This window comes from Oryzias melastigma, linkage group LG23 (assembly GCF_002922805.2).
Source record: "Oryzias melastigma strain HK-1 linkage group LG23, ASM292280v2, whole genome shotgun sequence".
Lineage (NCBI taxonomy): Eukaryota > Metazoa > Chordata > Actinopteri > Beloniformes > Adrianichthyidae > Oryzias > Oryzias melastigma.
Window position 1 is genome coordinate 20,659,885 of NC_050534.1, and position 17,960 is coordinate 20,677,844.

The window sequence follows — 17,960 nt, forward strand, 5'->3', positions numbered from 1 at the left end:
ATCGGAATAGAGCTGTGAAAGAGAACGTCTGGAGCGAGATTCACCAGATTTGCCCCACTTTGACATGTCCCACCAACCCTCCTCCGGTACATACATTAGTATTGACTAGCAACAGTAGGTTAAGAGCACGTTTAAGAACCCACATTCAGCGTATCACTTACCCGGTGTGTATGGAGAGAACATTCCATTGAGACCCAGCTAATTTACTTACAAAGAATTCTTGGTAAAGAACCAACAGACTCCGCTGACAAAAATCTTTCTGGTATGTACGGAGGTATCTATGGACAGAAATGAAGAGCGATGACTTCTCTTTCCTTCTTTTCGCTTTTAAAACAAAATTTTTTTTCCACTTTGACAGAGAATCATAACCCAATCAAACCAAAGACAACGGTTTCTGAAGAGTCTCTTCTCGTCCCCAGAGAACATTTTACAGACTACAATGAGTCAAAACAACTGAAAATACATTTTGGCATACTGTGCCAAACAACATCAACTCAATTAGTGGTTGCACCTGTGCTTGAGCCTGTTCTGCTCATTTAAATCAAAAACAAATGACTCATAATGGGAGCGTGGCCAATCTGCAAGGCCAGGAAAAACAATGATGGAATGTGTTTACATTTAACTTGAACCTGCAGTTTGAGAGAGCAAACTAGGAAATTAATTTAAAGCTCAGACAGAGACAGAAGCAACAGTGAGGCAAAGAGTGCAGTGACATCCTAGTTATTCTGTCTCTTCCTGACCCGGTGCCTCTGTGAGCCAGGTGTAACCAAACAACTCCACTCTCGCGGCGTGGAGAGCGTCTAACCTTGAAGGCACTCTGCCTGTAAATTGACTAAAATCACCAGTGGCTTTTAGACCTAAGCTTGGCACAGTTTGCTCTCTGGTCATTCATTTAAACTCGGAAAAACTCGAGAAGGACATTGTGAACTCAAGAACTCCAATAAACAAAACAACAAAAGATTAGAGGAAGAAAGTTTGACGGAAACATTCGACGTCAAACATTAACAGAAGAGATAAATACATTTTTATCGTGATGACTGACAGCAGTGTCATGATAAATAATGTTTACCAACTCTAAAAACATTAATTAAATGGGAGTTTCTCCATCTTTATAAATACATCTGAATTTTCTGAGTTACAACAGTTAACCGCAATGGGGATGCATCTGAGTGTCTTTTACAAGTCGGAAAACTCACTTGGTAGGAAAACCAAGTTCAGTCTGTTTCTTCATGGTGTGGACAGACGGAGCAACGGAGTACAAGTAATCTTGTGAAAAGACAGAAGCTGGAAGTTGAAGGTGTGATGTTGAATGTTCTACACAGTCTCACTCCCAACTCATCATATATGGGCGTATGGTTCAGGCCCCTCCACGCAATATTTTGACATTCTGGGTGTCCCGACTCGTCATTTTTGTTGTGCTGGTTGTTCCCATTAAATTGCAGGTCCCCAACCCTCGAGACGTAGTATCAGATGTAGTAACCAACACAGAACCGGTACTGGGTTGGTAGGGATGGTGGCAGTATCGGTATCAACCGGTATTTGCATAACTTGAGATTTTCTGCATCCGTACGATATCAAAAGTTCCACCGATATATGGCACAGATGTTATACTTTGACCAGTGGTCAGAGCATGAAAAACACTGTTTAGCACACAAGCTCCTTCCAGTTTGCTGTGATGGACAGACTGGCTGATAAAGTTAAACAGGAATCTCTGTGGATCACGATGTTTGCAGATGACACTGTGGTCTATAGAAAGAGAGGGAACAGGTGGAGGATGCCAAGGTCAAGCAAGGCTGAGTATCTGTGAGTAAATGAGAGGGACTCAAGTGGAATGGGGAGGTTCAGCGAGCAGAGATGAGGAAGGTGGAAGACTTGAAGTCCTTTGGGTCAACAGTCTAGAACAGGGGTCTACAACCTGCAGCTCCGGAGCCTCAAGAAAAAGAAAAAAAGTTCCTAAATGTTTAAAAAAATTGAGAAAGAAATAAAGGGGAAAAATGTAAAGTAAATCAAACTGGAACTCATTCACAAACAGTTGAAAGAGAGGGTCGAACTAAACATTTTGAGACATTTTTGTGGGTCCTTTACAAAAAAATAAATAATCAACGGACGTCAATAAGCACAGTCAGTTTTGAGATGCACTGGATTATTAGGTGAGTTTTATATTTTTGAAAAAAAAATAAGGAATTCAAAGTGTGTTGGAAAAATATGGCAGAAGTCACTTAATTAGCTCGGATTTCCTTTTGGTTTGTTAGATTTACGTTTCTGGCAGAGATGCACCAACAACAGTGAAATTGACTACTTTTATTTAATCACCGCTGACATTAAACTTGCTAATACTACTTTTGATGCATCTAGTCGATCATATGTGAAAGGGTGTCTTTTATTTTGAAAGGAACTTCTGTCAAAAGTTTTAAAAAATTGCTAATTTCTTTTAATGTTTGTGTTTTATTCATTTCTGTTTATCATAGCAGTAACAATAGCATAAATATAAAGTGTCTTTTTTTTAAAGGGTGAAGGAAGAATTTGTGGCTCCTACTGGGTTGTAGCGAGTGAGAAATCAACTTGAATGATTCTTTCTGAGTTAAAGGTTGCGGACTGATGATCTAAGACAAAAGAGAGAATGAGATATAGGTGAAGGGGTGTGGTTAAGGTGGGTGGAATGGGTGTAGGAGGGGCTTAAAGGCCTAAAAATTGCTAGGGGTGGGTATTGTCAATAGTCTGGCTATACGGTACATTGATATACGTCTCATGATACGATACGTATTGTGATATATTCCAAGGTACTTTTCTTTTAAGAGTATGACTTAGAAACAAACTAATATAACTAGCAGTCGGGAGTTTAGGTGGAAAACAAAAGTAAGACACTGAAGGACGCTCATAAATAATAATTAAATATCGTTATGTCAACATTTTAAATCGATATCGCGATACATCACCAAATTGATTTTTCCCTACACCCCTACAAAACCCTCTCAATTCTTTTCTGTTTCTATCTTTGAAGTGCGATAAGTGAAAGAATCAACCTAAGATCTAAAATTATGTTTCGGATTTGGTTTATCTGGTTGGTATGAGTGTAAGTCCGAGCAAAGAAACCAATATGAATAAAACTAAAGGAATATGAAGCCAAACTCCGGTAGACATGCAGACAGAGGGGCTGTAGAAACATGAAGCAGAACATTTCTTCCAACTCTCACAGACTGGTTCACAGGTGTGGGTGGGTGGAAGAGGGAGAGTCGGAGAATGGAGGAAAAAAAAGCTCAAATGTCTGGGTTTTCACACCGTTAATTTAGCCGTGCAGAGCCACATCGCACCATTCTCTCACTCATCCTCGCTCCTGTTGGAAACATGCTAATTAGAGAAGCAGACTGACGTGAGCAGGTTTAAAGGGTAATTAGCATAAAAATCCTACATGCTGTATTTTTACTTTCTCTAATCAACACCCTCACACATACACGTTTTTCAGATGTGAGAAAAAGTGGTTTGACGCAATTAAGAATGAGAATTAGCATCCAGAATTAAGACCAGAATTCTCGTCTGTTGCATTTTGTTGCACATTTTCTCACAAAACAAAAGAGAAAAAAAATGTATCTTCATCAAATTGCAGACAGTAAGTACAAAGATGGCAGTGTTTTTCAGACACACTTGCTCCTGTTGTATCATCGTTTTATCTCCTAAAACCTGCAACTCATTGTACTTCTTTCTTGTTAGACTGAACATAAAACAGGAAAAACACATTATAAAGTGATCCTTATGAAGCAACTTCCCCTTCCATGTCCTTTAAACTATCGTAACTATTCAGCTATTTACGCAATTAATGTGATTCCACCAGATTCTGAAGAAGCAGTTACATTCCGATGTGCAATTAGCATAAAATGATTGATTGTGATGCAGAAAAAAGATGTTTTGTGCTCAAACAAGTGCTGCACAAATCTCTGCTTCAGAGGACATTAAAATGAGACGAGCAAATGGTCAAAGACCTGCGATAGTTCAGAGATCTGTGGTGAGTTTGTGTTGCAGAAATCAGCTCTGGCGGTAAAACGTTAAGAAAGGAAGTCAGTAGTTCTATTTTCCTGTTTTCCGTTGTTGGGCTGTGTTAGCATTTAACATTTCTCGACCTTCCTCTTGTGTTAGCTCTCTCTTACCATCCATGGTCTTAACAGGTCAGTTGCGAACCGTCTCTTAAATCAGCTTTAAAATACACTAAAATCAATAACTTCTGCATTTTTTAATGGTTATTTCCTGGTTATCGTCTTTGGATTCCTTATCCATGGAAATGTTGGTTCAATCATTTGTTCTGTGGGTCTCTGGGCCTTTAAGAAATAAAAGTATGTCTCTAGAATTCAGAAAAAATAAGAGAATTATATAAATAAAAAAAGGTTTTTGTGTTACTTGAATTTTACTGAGAAGTTTAGAACACATCTCTGACATTAATCTGCTTTGTCTCTTTATGAATTTAAACAATAATCAACTTTATACGTTCTATCATGTTATTGGTCAGTTTCAACATATTTTCTTTAAGAACATGCTAAAATACATATTTATAGAACTTTAATCCAAACACATTAAAACACAAACAATCAAACCAACAGAAACATTTTCATTGGTATTAGAAAGCTCAATCAGAGAAAAGTGACTCAATAATACCCGAGTTTGTCCGTGTTCCTGCATAGAAACTCCCATGACTGGGAGAGGAGGCGGCTGAAATCTACTAATGATTTTAATTTTGGCTCTAACTATTGATTTATAAAGTTATTTTGGAGTCAAAACCAACCCTAACACCAGAACAGAATTTTGTTGAAATCAACGTTCCTGACAGTCAACTGATGAAATAAATTAATTTTAAGCGATTCTGTTATTAAAACCTAAACCAGGTCGACTGAGTGGTTAACCCTTCAACTCCAGTGCTGCAGTTCTTTAAATGATCGTAACTCTTCAGCCATTAAAAGCAAAACATTCCAACGGATTCTGAAACAGAGAAAAGCATCAAAACGCTAAAATGGAACTTATATCTGCACCAATACATCTGCAGATTCTTTGCACCAAATGACGTTTTACGCAAATATCTTGCACATGTGGTTTTGATTGGCCATTGTAGATAATTGGTTATTCCCTCATCAGTAAGTTTCACCTTGCAGCTCATTTTTTACATTTTTTTTTTTTTGCCTATGAATGGAGGAGTAACACAATCTTGATTCACTGTATGTCTAGATCAGAGGTCTGCAACCTGCGGCTCCAGAACCACATGTGTCTTTTATCTCTCCACGGTGGCTCTCTGGATGAAGAAAAATAATATAAGAGTGAGTTTTTTAATTTTTGTAATTTAGTTTACTAAGAAATTTTAGGCTATTTTGGAGTTTAGCTAGTGATTATTTTTGCCTAATTTGGCCTCTACTGAGTTTTTTATGCTAATTTGAATTTTAGCAGCATGTGTTGCGATGAGCTAAAGTTTTGGGCATTTTGTTATCTAACATTTTTGAGTAATTTAGTTTACTGAGAAATTTTGGGCTATTTTGGAGTATAGCTAGTGATCAAGCCATGAGCTAGCTTTTTGGCTAGTTCGGCATCTACTATTTTACTCATTTTTACCTACTAAAAGGTAAAAATGAAAAAAAAGATGCTAGTTTTTTATATTTTTGCTTTTGATTGTGCCAAAAATACTAATAATTCATATTTATTATTTTAACAAAATGTTCATGAATTTTCCAAAGTAACTCTATGCGGCTCCTTCTAGGTTTGGATCAGTAGAAAACGAGTCCAAATGGCTCTTTTACTGTTAAAGGTTGCTGACCTCTGGTCTAGTGCATGTGTTGATTTGACAATAAAGCTACTTAAACATGAACTACAGAAGTTAGTGTTTAGGTAATCAACATAAATCTGTTTATTCTGACATGGAGAAAAATGCAACACTTGGAATTTTTTTGTCAGAATCAGCCACATCCGGCCCTCCGGGTAATTATGTCCATCCCTCCAGATCTTTTTTTTTTTAATTAATGGCCCAATTTTATCTTAGGTTTAATTTTAACTTGGATAATTTTTGACAAATATATTTTTATTGGCATTCTGCTAGTTTTTGGACTATTTTGGCATTTACTAAGATTTATTGTTTTAGAGTTTGGCTAATATTTCAGCAACACGCTGTTTGGCTAATTTAGTTTTTATATTTGTCTGTTTTTTAGGCTGTTTTGAAGTTTAGCTAATTTTTCAGCTACATGCTAGCTGTTTTAACTAACCAAAGTTTTCTTTTAGTTTTTAAGGCTAATTGAGCACTTAGCTGATATTTTAACGGGCTTTCAGCTTCAGCATTTTCAGCTATCAGCTTTAGCATTTTCAGCTATCAGCTTTAGCATTTTCAGCTATCAGCTTTAGCATCTTTAGCTGCCAAATTCAGCTTACAACATTCACACTAGCATAATTACAGGTAATTCTATATATCTAGTTCATAATTATGTTAAAATATTACAGGTTTAAATTTTAAAAAATTCGTTTTGGAGTGTTCAATAAATGTTTATCTTGTTCGGCCCGTGACCTAAAGTGTGTTTTGGATTTTGTGCGATTGAGTTTGACACCCCAGATAAATAGTAATTATTTAATAAAAGAGCTTGTGTTATTTAGTTCTCGTCAGTGAGTTAACTCTATTCACCGTCTATTCAGCTCCTATAGTGTTTAACACATGATTAGCGTTTCAACTTAATCCTTTTTTTCTCAGTTTGACGTGTTTTCTGGGATTGTAGAATTCTCATCACCGCTACATTCTGCTATGAAACTTTCAGCTGCCTTACAAGGTTATTTTTCATATTAATACCATTTGGAACATTTGGTTCATAATTAAATGATCTACATGAAAGACCAGATATTACATTACAGATTCCTCTACATTACTGACCAGGAATCAGATACAGAAACGGATCAAATCTTTAATTTAAAGTAGATTAGTAAATGATTCATCATTTTCAGCAACTTTTTTTTTCAATATATCAGCATCAATAATAAGATTCATTTCAGTTAAAACGGTTAATTTGTCATTTGGTAAAACTCCTTTCAAGCATTAATCATTGTTGCACTTTTGTTAGCTTTGAATCTGTGAGTTTTTTAATAACTTGTCATCAGTGGAATCGTTGAGCTGCTGTAGCATCACTTTCTGCATCTTTGTCCTTCACTGTCAACATGTAAGTGCTCAGTTTTATGTTTATTATTCTCAGGACTGAATTCATTGTTAGTTATTTTTTTAATTTCTGTAGGAAACATTGTGTTAATAATTCGTTTTCTGATTTAGATAATTCAATAATACATCTTTGTAGTTTTTGTGTGCAACTCAACAATGTTTATGTTAGAGTTTAGTCCTAATTCAGCTACATTAGACACATTTTAACAGTCTGTTGGAACTCTTACAAATAAAACACATTTTTCTGCTAAATCTACTGAAACACAGATATAAAATGTAGATTACACAAAAATAAAGAAACATTTTTAGTAAAAATACAAATCTTATTTTTATGCAATAATGATTTGTTTTCATTATAAATAATAAAAAAATCAGTTTTTGTCACATATGTGGTAAATATAAAAATATTTTTGCAATTATGTGACAAGATATTTTATAATTTTGTTACTTGATAAGTTATCTGCACTTGGATTAAATATATATAAATTAAAATAGATTAAGAACTGAGTTATGGCAACTATTTAAAAAGAAAGTTTGGTGAAACATAATAATAATTTCCTTTAATTTACTAAATTCAATTTGACAATCACAATATTTGACGGATTGAATGTGCTATTTATGATAGGAAAAAATCATAAAAAAAACATCTATTTATTTTCTAATCAATTTATGACTTAATATAAAAAAAAAATATTTGATTACTTTCATTGCTGAAATAGCTAAAAAAGAACCAATCGATCAATTAACCAATCACTGTCTTGATTGTGAATGTTTTGAAAAGTCTTAGATTTAGTATCTCAGAGAAAAACTCCATGTTTGGATTTGTGGGTTTCGAGGTTCCGTTCTCGTCATTGTGACCTCACAGCAACATATTGGTTTCCACCTGGGGGGCCCGAGGGGGGCCCGAGGGGGGACCGAGGGGGGCCCGAGGGGGGCCCGAGGGGGGCCCGAGGGGGGCCCGAGGCCTCCTTGGCTGAAACATGAGGCCGAGCTGCCTATGAGGCCGTGAGGGTCCATATGCTCGGCTGACTGGAGGCGATGAGGGTAGTGGTTCAGTCGGGACGTCAGATAAAGGAGGTTAGACTTCAATCTCTAACCCAACAAATACGACTATGACGGCCAAACATTTGGAGAATTGTTACAAAGTTCTTTAGACTTTCACAGCAAAGCCGGACTTTTTCCAGCTCGACTTAACCAAATTCGCTCCTTCTTCTCTCGTCTCTTCACTCCATCAAAGCGACATTAACTCACACGACTCCAGCTGGCGTGAAAGAAGAAACCTCCTCCCTGTTGGGGGACCCGCCCACTATCGCTGACTGACTGGGAAGCACATGAATCACCACCCAAACACAGAAAAAAAAGGACTCATTGGAAATGAACCTTTAAAAATGTATGCTTTTGAACTCATGTTCGGGTAAGAGAAAATCTAGATTTGTCGTAATTTAAAGCAAAAGAGAGAAAGTGGAGGAACCTGAGGCTCAAAACACAAAGGATCAAAGTTCTGATCCGAGAGAACCAAAACAAGAAAATGTACCAAACACTTTCAGTGCTGAGTTCTCAAAATCCTGTTTACTGCATTAACGTTTAGACATTTCATTTACTATTAAAATATATGATTTTTGTACGTTTAAGAATCAATAAAAAATAAAACAATTAAAAAAAGGTTGTTTTTTTTTTGTTCAGTTTTTGCTTGTTTGACACAAGCGGCTCAGATCCTGTTTCTGTCTCAGTTTAGATGGTAGGTTTGGGTTTTTCACAAGTTCATCCATATTAAAAGATGCATCTTTCTCGTCTCACAGCCAATGACCTCCAGGTCTCTCCGGTAGTCAGAGGCTAAGAAGTGAGTCTCATAAGAAACTGCAAATTCATATTGATTGAAAGGTTTCTCTGAAACGAACGCTGCAAGTGAAAAAAAACAATAACTTATAAAAAAAATACAGTTTTTCCATAGTTTATATTCACTTTACCTGCTAAATGTCTCTCTAATACACTGTTTCTGTTTAATCTCAGGGTGAGATCGACCTCAGCAGAAACTTAAACTGCAGCCGCTACCCCCCCTCGCCGCCCGCCTCAACGCACCACCACCGCCCACCTTTGACCCGACCTCACTTCCTAACCACTTTATTTTTTTCAAAATGGCTGCTTTTCTGTTATTTTATCTCCATAGCAACCATTTTATGTTTTGGTCACCAGGAGATACCAAACAGATCTGTGTAAGTTTTACAAGAATCAACAGAAGTAAACCTTTGAATCTCCTTAGCAACAGAGGTTATTTGCTAACCACGCCCACATTCCTGTTATGTTCATGTCCTGTGTTATATTACTTTGTTCGGCTTTAGCCTGGGATAAATATATTAAAATATTACATTGAAAAATGTGCGAGTAATAAGATGCTTTAAAGAAAAAAAAAATCATGATGGCGGGCTCTTCGCCAAGTCAAAGGTCAAAGAAACTTCTATGGTGGTTGTAGACTTGAGCTGGTGACATGTTTGTGAAGTTTTGTGAAAATCGTTCAAACAAAAGTTTATTTTTTCCAAATTGCAGGAAAACAAGAAAATCTGTGAAAATGGCCGCCAAGCCGTGGGTCCTTTGGCCATCCCATAATTCTTTGGGATATCCCTGACATGTTTTGGTTTCATTAGTATGAGTATTACCAAAAAAAATAAGTTAAAAAAGGCAATATTACAAGTTTTTGCTCGTAAATTTATGACTTTAAATCTTTTATATTTAAGAGAAAAATAGTCAAAAATTTAGCCTAAATATACAACTTTATCCTCGTAATTTAAACTTAAGACTTTTTCTCGTAAATTTACAAGATTAAAATGATTAAACTAGAGATTAAAAATGGTAAATTTACTACTTTAAATATAATTGAATTTACAACTTTTAATCTTTCAAATTTATGAGAAAAATAGTCATAAATTGAACCTATAACTTTTTAAGTCATAAATATAAAACTTTTTTTCTTGTAAATTTACAAGGTAAAAATTAATAAATTAATGTTTAAAAATTGTAAATTTACGACTCAATTTACCACTTTTAATCTTGTAAATTTACAAGAAAAAAAGTCACAAATTTAACAATGGCTCTTTAAGTCATAAGTATATGACTTTATTCTCGTAATCTAACAGTTGTGACTTTTTTCTTGTAAATTTACAATTTCTATATTTAGAAGAGTTTTTCCTTCCTGTTAGGGAGAGTCTAAAGACGGAGATAACAGTTTATTTAGTCTGTTTAGTTGTTAGCTATTGTTTATATTATATGACTAACTTTCTGCTTCAACCCCAATGAGGCGAATGATTTCTGCTATACAAATAAAATTTAAATGAATTGAATTAAGTTAAAAAATGTGAACTTTTAATCTTGTAAATTTACGAGAAAAAAAGTCCTAAATTTATCACTTTTTAAGTCATAAGTATATGATTTATTCTTGGAATCAAAAAGTTAAGACTTTTTTTTGTAAATTTACAAGATTAAAATTGATATATTTACAAGATTAAAAGTTGTAAATTTACGACTGTTAATCTTGTAAACTTATGAAGAAAAAAAATCATAAATTAAGTCTATGACTTTATGAAGTCTTAAATATGACTTTTTTCTCTTAATCTAACGAGTTTTATCGTATTGTTTTTACGAGATTTAAAGCTGAAATGTAATACGATTTTTTTGGTTGAAAACTGGCCCTAATACTCCGTTGTACATTGGTGTATTTTTAATTCTTCTTTCTAAGCGATTTCACGGTTTTATTTACCGTGCCGTCATCGTCTTAAGGCGAGGTGTTGTTCACTATGCCCAAAATTCGTTTTCTCTGGGTGTTTTCGCTCATGTGGCGGGGGTCAAATTATCACTCAAAGGCCCATAAATATTTTCAACTACAAAAACAATCTGGTAGTAGCAGTCAGTGACTCATGTGCGCACCAATAAAATAACAACAAAGCATTAGATTACATTTGTTTTAAGGAGGATAAAGAACAGGCGTCAGCAGAGAGGTCTGTAAATCCATATTAGAAAGCTCCGCCATGCTAAACACATATGCAGATAACCATTCAGCAGGTTAAGTATATTCTGCATTAATGCGCGCAGCGAACCACAAACCCACATGGGGCTGTAAGTCGCTCTCTGACAGCTGCAGACAACCGCCTGTGGACTTATTATTACATTTAGCCTTTTGGAAGACGGCAGCTTCAGATAGCGCCTCCGTCTGTGGGCGCACAGCTGCGGTCGGGGAGCGCCGGGGTCTCGGCGGCGCTAGAAATACTTCCTCTGGGGTCCCAGAAGAAGAAAAAGTTTCTAAATTTCAGTTTAGGAAAAACGACTCTGGTTGGAGAACAAATAAAGAGGACTAATTGCAGTTTTTATCCGTCTTTGTTTTGTTCACTTTAGTCGTTTCTGAAATTCAATACTGAGGGAAAATGTTCCCATATGGCTTCCTGGGATGGAATCTAATTAGAAGTGGGGGTTGAGTTGACTAATGGGGGCTTATGTGGGAAAAAAAAATAAAAAAAGTTTGAGATGCTCCATGGCACTGCGCAGTGAAGTCAGAAAATAGAGAAATAAGGAGGAGAAGTAACTGGGGAGCTTTTCTGCGAGCACAGATGGCAGCCGGCTCTCGGGGAGATGGCAGGGGGTGATGGGAAGGAATGGGGCCGGGCGGGGGGAGAGGGTGGTGGCATTTGGAGAAGAGGTGCAGGGGGCGAGGGGCACGGCGACGCCACGAGCAGCCCCCTCGCTTCCCCGCTGGGCGCTGGCGGGGCCTCTGGCCGACATGTTGGGTTCCCATGGTAACTGTGACATCACGGTGGGGAGGGGTTGGGGCGGGCCCAACACCTCCAGTGGTGATACAGGAGGCGATAATTGTCTTGGCAACATTTGCAAATGACTCTGTCATCATCGGCGCCTCTGGTGGAGGCGGCGGGGAGCGCCGCTACGGTCTGAGTCGAGGCGCCAAAACTGAAACTGCATCTGTTCATGAGGCCTGAAGGAGAGCCGTGGTTACCGTGTTCAAAGAATGACTCTGTAATCAGATCTACACTCAGAAAATGATGACTTGTGAAAGGCTGGTGGGTTCATAGGAACCATAATATCCAGAGATCTCTCACTGATACTAATGTCTAACAATGTTCGTGTTTCTCTGTCTTGGGGCTTCAGTTTGTCGATCAGTTCATGTGTTCAGGACTTAACAGTTATCAATACCCAATCCCATCATCGTCTCAGTCAAACAGGATCTACAGACACTTTGACTCCCTAGCTTAATGATGAAGGAAGATTTACAAAATTATGATTAAAAAAATGTATAAAAATAAATAATAATAAAATGAGTCCAAAGTAATCGCTTCTTCTTTCCTGAACAGATCGTCAAACAATAACTCGGTCCACTCATCTGGAATCAAGAGTTAAAGCCTTTGAACCTGGGCGGGTGCTGTGGGTTTTTGGGTTGTTTGGGTCCATGGAGGGTCATAGAGAGGAGCGGCCACATCTTAAGAGGAGTGCTGTAACAAATGGGATACTCGTGATCTGCTCCCGAAAGTACAAACATTTGTGATATCAACAATTTATGATTTGAGATCTTTATAAATATAGAAGAGTGTAGTAAGAATGTAATTCGGGAATGATGTGTTTATTCCTCTAAAATGGAGAATAATGTTGGATTTCAATCCCTTCGCAAACATCTTTAAATTCCAGCTATAAACGATGTACCAGATCTGCTGGATGACCCCCATTCTTCCTTTTCTAGTCATCGCACAACAATGACACGCCAGCAGTCTACACAATGCATGCGCCGTGAAAACAAACCGCTCAATGGAAGCGAAGATTAACTGAGTGGAAACACCAGAATTAACTGGACTCTCCAGTACTACTACTTATCATACTTACTGGACCGGACAGCTCAGTGAAAATGAGGCTTCAGTTCTCTACTCAAACCTGGTTCTGGAATCGGTTGCCCCACCTGGTCTGTCATAAATGGACTTTTCCCATTTGTATGTATCGTCACCTAACCCCACGTTGGTTGTTGAGGCACCATAGACGATTTCCTTACAATGTCCTGCCGTCTACAATGATCGTGGGCTTCTCTCTGCAAGTCGGAGAAAGACAATCGTGTTCCCTTACATCCCTCTTCTAGTATCGTACAACGCAAATTGTTTTTGCTAGCCATTTGATCTTGTCACATGTCTTTAGCTTTCAGGTTTCTGTCATTGATGGCTGACGATTTCTTTTGCACAATTCCTCATTGGTGATGTTCTCATCACAGTACTCTACAAGCCAAAATTCGAGCTTTTGTGATTCAAAAACGTTGTTTTAGGCAGTTTATTTGTTGTTTTTACACAAATATTGAGATCAAGATGAAGCTGACTTTCAAGGCCTGAAGGGTAGGTCAAGCAGAATTGTATCTACTCATCGAGACGATGACTGCTGATCGTCTTCCTATTCGTACAAAGTTAAACCTGTTTATGACTTTTACTTGGGTCAGTACCCCCCAGAATTCCACCAGAACACACAAAGTACTCAACATTGTGGTTCCATCCAACTGTTGCCTAATCCTCGGCCCTGCCAGAGAAGACGAGCAGATGGGGGTATTCCTTTGTTAATAATGGATGCTCCTGGATATTAGATGAAGCTGCAAACGTCGTTTTTTATTCTCTTTCCTCTGTGACTCTAATGTGATGTGACTAAACCCGAGGAACGCCTGTCATCCACCTGCCTTTGTCAGAAAATGAAATCCTCTCTGGTCATATTGAGTGGGGGGGGGGGTGTCCTGACCCCCCAGGGCTCAGTGAAGGGGTGGAGCACAGCAAGAGTCCGTGGATGGCCGAGGGGCAGCAACGGGACATGGAATCACGTACATGAAAGTCACTGACGGATATCGACTCCACCTTCTAGTCATCAACTCGGACAGGACCGTACGTTCCTGATCGGCAGGAATCAAAACACTTGTGACGAGCTAGCGGCTTCTTTCTGACAGATAGTGCAGACTGTACACATGTGGACTAATATTGGTTCTGGCAGGGTCTTAAAAATACATATGCACATTTATCACCATGGCACTAGAAAAGCCTGTCAGTCTGTTGAGGGGAGAAGTAAAAGATTTAGTCTAAGTTTCTCTGAAGCATTATGCAAACAGAAACTGCTTCCCTCTGCCATTAGGGGTAATTGAACTCAAAGGTTAGTTTTTTTTGTCTACCGTGCAAATACTTAAAAGGATTTTTTGTAAAAATGTACTTTCTCATGTCAAGAAAATATACCTAAATTAGGAAATTGGTTAAAAATATATTTCATAAGTTTTGATTTTTGAATGATCCAGAAACTCTTTGTGGCCCTAAACTAACAACGAAGGTTGTCGTGAAGTCTAATGTTCACACCAACTTTTGCAATGTGCGTTCAAGCGACCACGTCCAAATAAAAGTCTGTCTGCAACCTTTAATGCAAAAAGACTCATTTGCTCCACTATTTGGTGGTTTAAACCCATAATTCAACCCCTTAAGGCTGAGTGTGCTTGGTTGGATTTGGCAGGGATTTGAACCCACCACCTTCCAATCTCAGGGCGGACACTAACACAAGGCCACTGAGCTGGAGATCATTAGTCACATGATTTTATTTACAAGATTTTGTTAAAAAATGTATGCAAACAGAAAGTCTAAGTTTACATATAAGACATATATATGTATATAAAATTATGATGGCTCACTCTTTTCATTAGTCAGTATGATTGAAGCATAAATGCTGTTTGAATTTAATGTTTGCATATCTTTATTTAGTCTTTTTTTTCTTATATAACAAATGTATTTCTTTTTCTGTTTCTGTTTGAAACAAATCTAAAATTCTAATCTAAAAAAAAAACCCTCTGTATACACCAGTCAGAAGACAGACCAAAAGCAAGGTTCAGGACTTGATCCGGACCAAGAGACGTTACAGATCAAAACCTATCAAGAGCCACTAACTTCCTGTTTAGAAAAATACACTTTATGTGTCTCTTTGTGGCCAGAAAGCTACCCATTTATTTTAGCGTTTAAATATTTACAACATTTGTAAATATAATAGTAATTTTCTATATATAAACAATTGACATTGCCTTTTGACAGCACGATATCACAATTTCCTTTCAAAATAAAATGTGTTCAAGACCCGTGGTTAGCTAAGACTAATGACAGAGATGGCTGCCAGGGTGGAGACGGTCCTTCATCTTGTTACTCTTCTTCATCACAATGAAAAAGGGGAAAAAAGTTATTGTCTCTATTGACCTTTTATAAATTTGAGTCTTAATGTCCAAAATCTCCACGTTTCTCTGGACAAAAATGAAGGTTTTGATAGCATAGTTGGACCAGACCCTTTAACCAAGAGTTTGTCTACTCTCTCCAGTAGATAACTCACAGGTATGTGTTCGCTATGACCAAAGATGATTGAAATACATGTTTTTATTTCATTGAAATTAGAAAACCATGACCTGCAAGGACACCAAAGAGAGCAGTTTTGCAGTTTTTGTTTTCTTCTTTGAGCCTCAAACATATTTTATTTGAGTTGAATTTGATGCTTTGATATTTCCTTTAGCTTCCATCTATATACCAAAAATTAATCTATAATCTGTGAAATTCTTCATTTATATTCAGATGTGGTCATTTCAACACAATTTGAACACTTTTGTTGCATTTGTGCACCAACATGTTGTCATAAAAGGACGTGAGAGTCCAGGAGACGTAATTAATCAATCATACCTTCAGAGTTTGGTAAGTACACCATCTTTCAGCGATAAATCAGACCCTCGGAGACATTATTTCTTGACTGGTTACTTTTGCTGTTGAGCCACACGATTCTGCAAACAGTAAGAAATCTCAATCAATAACCGACATTTTATGGACCGTCTTATTCTTCATTTCACTAAAATCAACAGTAAAAAAATGGAAATCAATTAGTGAATCCTCTAAATTTGTTTGGAGATTAGAGATGTATTGATCTCACATATAGTGGCTGTCTGATCTCTGCTCCAGAAAGACCTTCAGTGACTGACATGAAGAGTGTCAGCTACAGCAAACATGGATGTGAGGCGTGTGTGGGTAGATGTGCAGCCATGTAAGGTGTCGACTCTAATATTTCATTAGATGATAGACAAGCCAGGCTTGAAGATCAGCCCTCGATCCATATTTAAATACGGGATAGAACCAATAAACTAGTGAATAAACACGTCAGAATTCATAAGTCAAAATTATTTTCACTCCGTCTGCCTGATTCTATGTCCCTGTACTTCAAACAATATGAGACCTGGTTTGGAGCAGAGTCACCAAAAGTAATAAAATGTTATGACTTTTTAGTTCCAGAAAACTTGGATTAATGAAAAGATGACAGTAGACGGTAGAACTCGCTGTTACTGGAGTGGTTTACCTTCAGTACCAACCAACCAACCGCCGGTCTTATCACTGATGCTTCATTAATCTGAACAAGGTGTACCAGTGCTACCTCAACGTTGGGAGGATTCTTATGCTGTATTCACACGGGACGCAATTTGTGCATCAGAGAGGGGTTGAGCTTCAGTGTAAAGTCAATGTACAAACGCGATCTGAGTTCCTGTGGCGCAATCTGGACATCGGGCGCTGAACGGTGAATCAGGGACTCAGCTCAGTGACTTGATCAAGGGGTTGAAAAAAATCCAATATGGTCGCTCGATGCGAGGATTTTTGTCCTCAACTTCCATCCACTTTCTTAACTTGCTACGGCCGCAGATTTACCGGAGACTGTCTCGGTTACTGTTGGGCGAAGGCGGGATACACCCTGGACAGATCGCCAGCCTGTCACAGCGTCCATGGAGCTTGAGGGAACGTACCTGCCGCTCTAGCTAGCTACCCAGTGAACAGCGTAGTAGGCTAACGAGTGTCGCCACCCAGGGTCTGGCAGAGCTAGCAAGGTCCGCAGTCCAGACTACCTTACCCTGGGTAGTGGAGCTCGCCATGCTGACCAACTGGTGGTTGACTACCTGGGATGGCGCCATTACGAAATTGGGCGATAGCTGGACGGCCACAGCCGGGTCGCCATCCGGCAGCAGCTCCGATTAAACAATATGTAAATGCCTCTGGGCGCGGTCGTCCATTTCAAGTGCCACTGGTTGCCCCGTGGTATATAAAAAGTGGCCATCTTACGCCTGCCTGATTGCCACCGTCTACATTCATGACCAAGTCAACGACGAAAATAAAAAATGGGTGGCGGCGTGAAGTCGATGCCCCTCCAGGTGTATCTGTGACCAAAGCATAACTAGTGTTAATATTCCGGGCAGGGATAGGCAACTCCTGGTCTCGAGGGCCGCTGTGTCTGCATGATTTACGGATATCTGAGCTGTAGCTGAGACAATATTTTTTTTTCAAAATAAAACATTGTTGAGACTCAAAGGGAAAAAAATGGGTTTAATTAATTATTTCTTCCGCGGCCCAATGCCAATTGATCCACGATTGGTACCGGTCTGTGGCCTAATGGTTGGATACCACTGCTCTAAAGCCTTATAAAAGCATTAATAAAGTTTATTGATGTCTTATAACTAGACTATTAAGGATTTTTGTTATTAAGCATTACCAATTAAGGTAAATTACACTTTAGTTGGTAGTTACACTGTAATTGTTTGTTATAAAAACTGACTACAATAAAAAAAAAAAAAACACTAAATTAATAACCTAAAAATCAAAATGCCTTGAATTTTCCAGAAAACACCACAGAATAAAAGAATCAGGATTTTGGAGGAAGTTCTGTCCATGAAGATCTTCACTTCCTCGTCCCAGCTGACATCCGGATCAGAACCATACGGCTGGACATTACCCAGATT

General features: G+C 38.0%; 1 long non-coding RNA gene across 2 annotated transcripts in view; it reads right to left on the bottom strand.

Moving 5' to 3' along the window:
* Positions 1 to 17,960, bottom strand: part of LOC118598063 — a 180,094-nt gene that overhangs the window by 86,009 nt on the left and 76,125 nt on the right. For both annotated transcript variants that reach the window (XR_004947148.1, XR_004947149.1), the window contains one exon: positions 15,871 to 15,968. This is a non-coding gene — a long non-coding RNA (uncharacterized LOC118598063). The remainder of the gene's footprint in view (positions 1 to 15,870; positions 15,969 to 17,960) is intronic.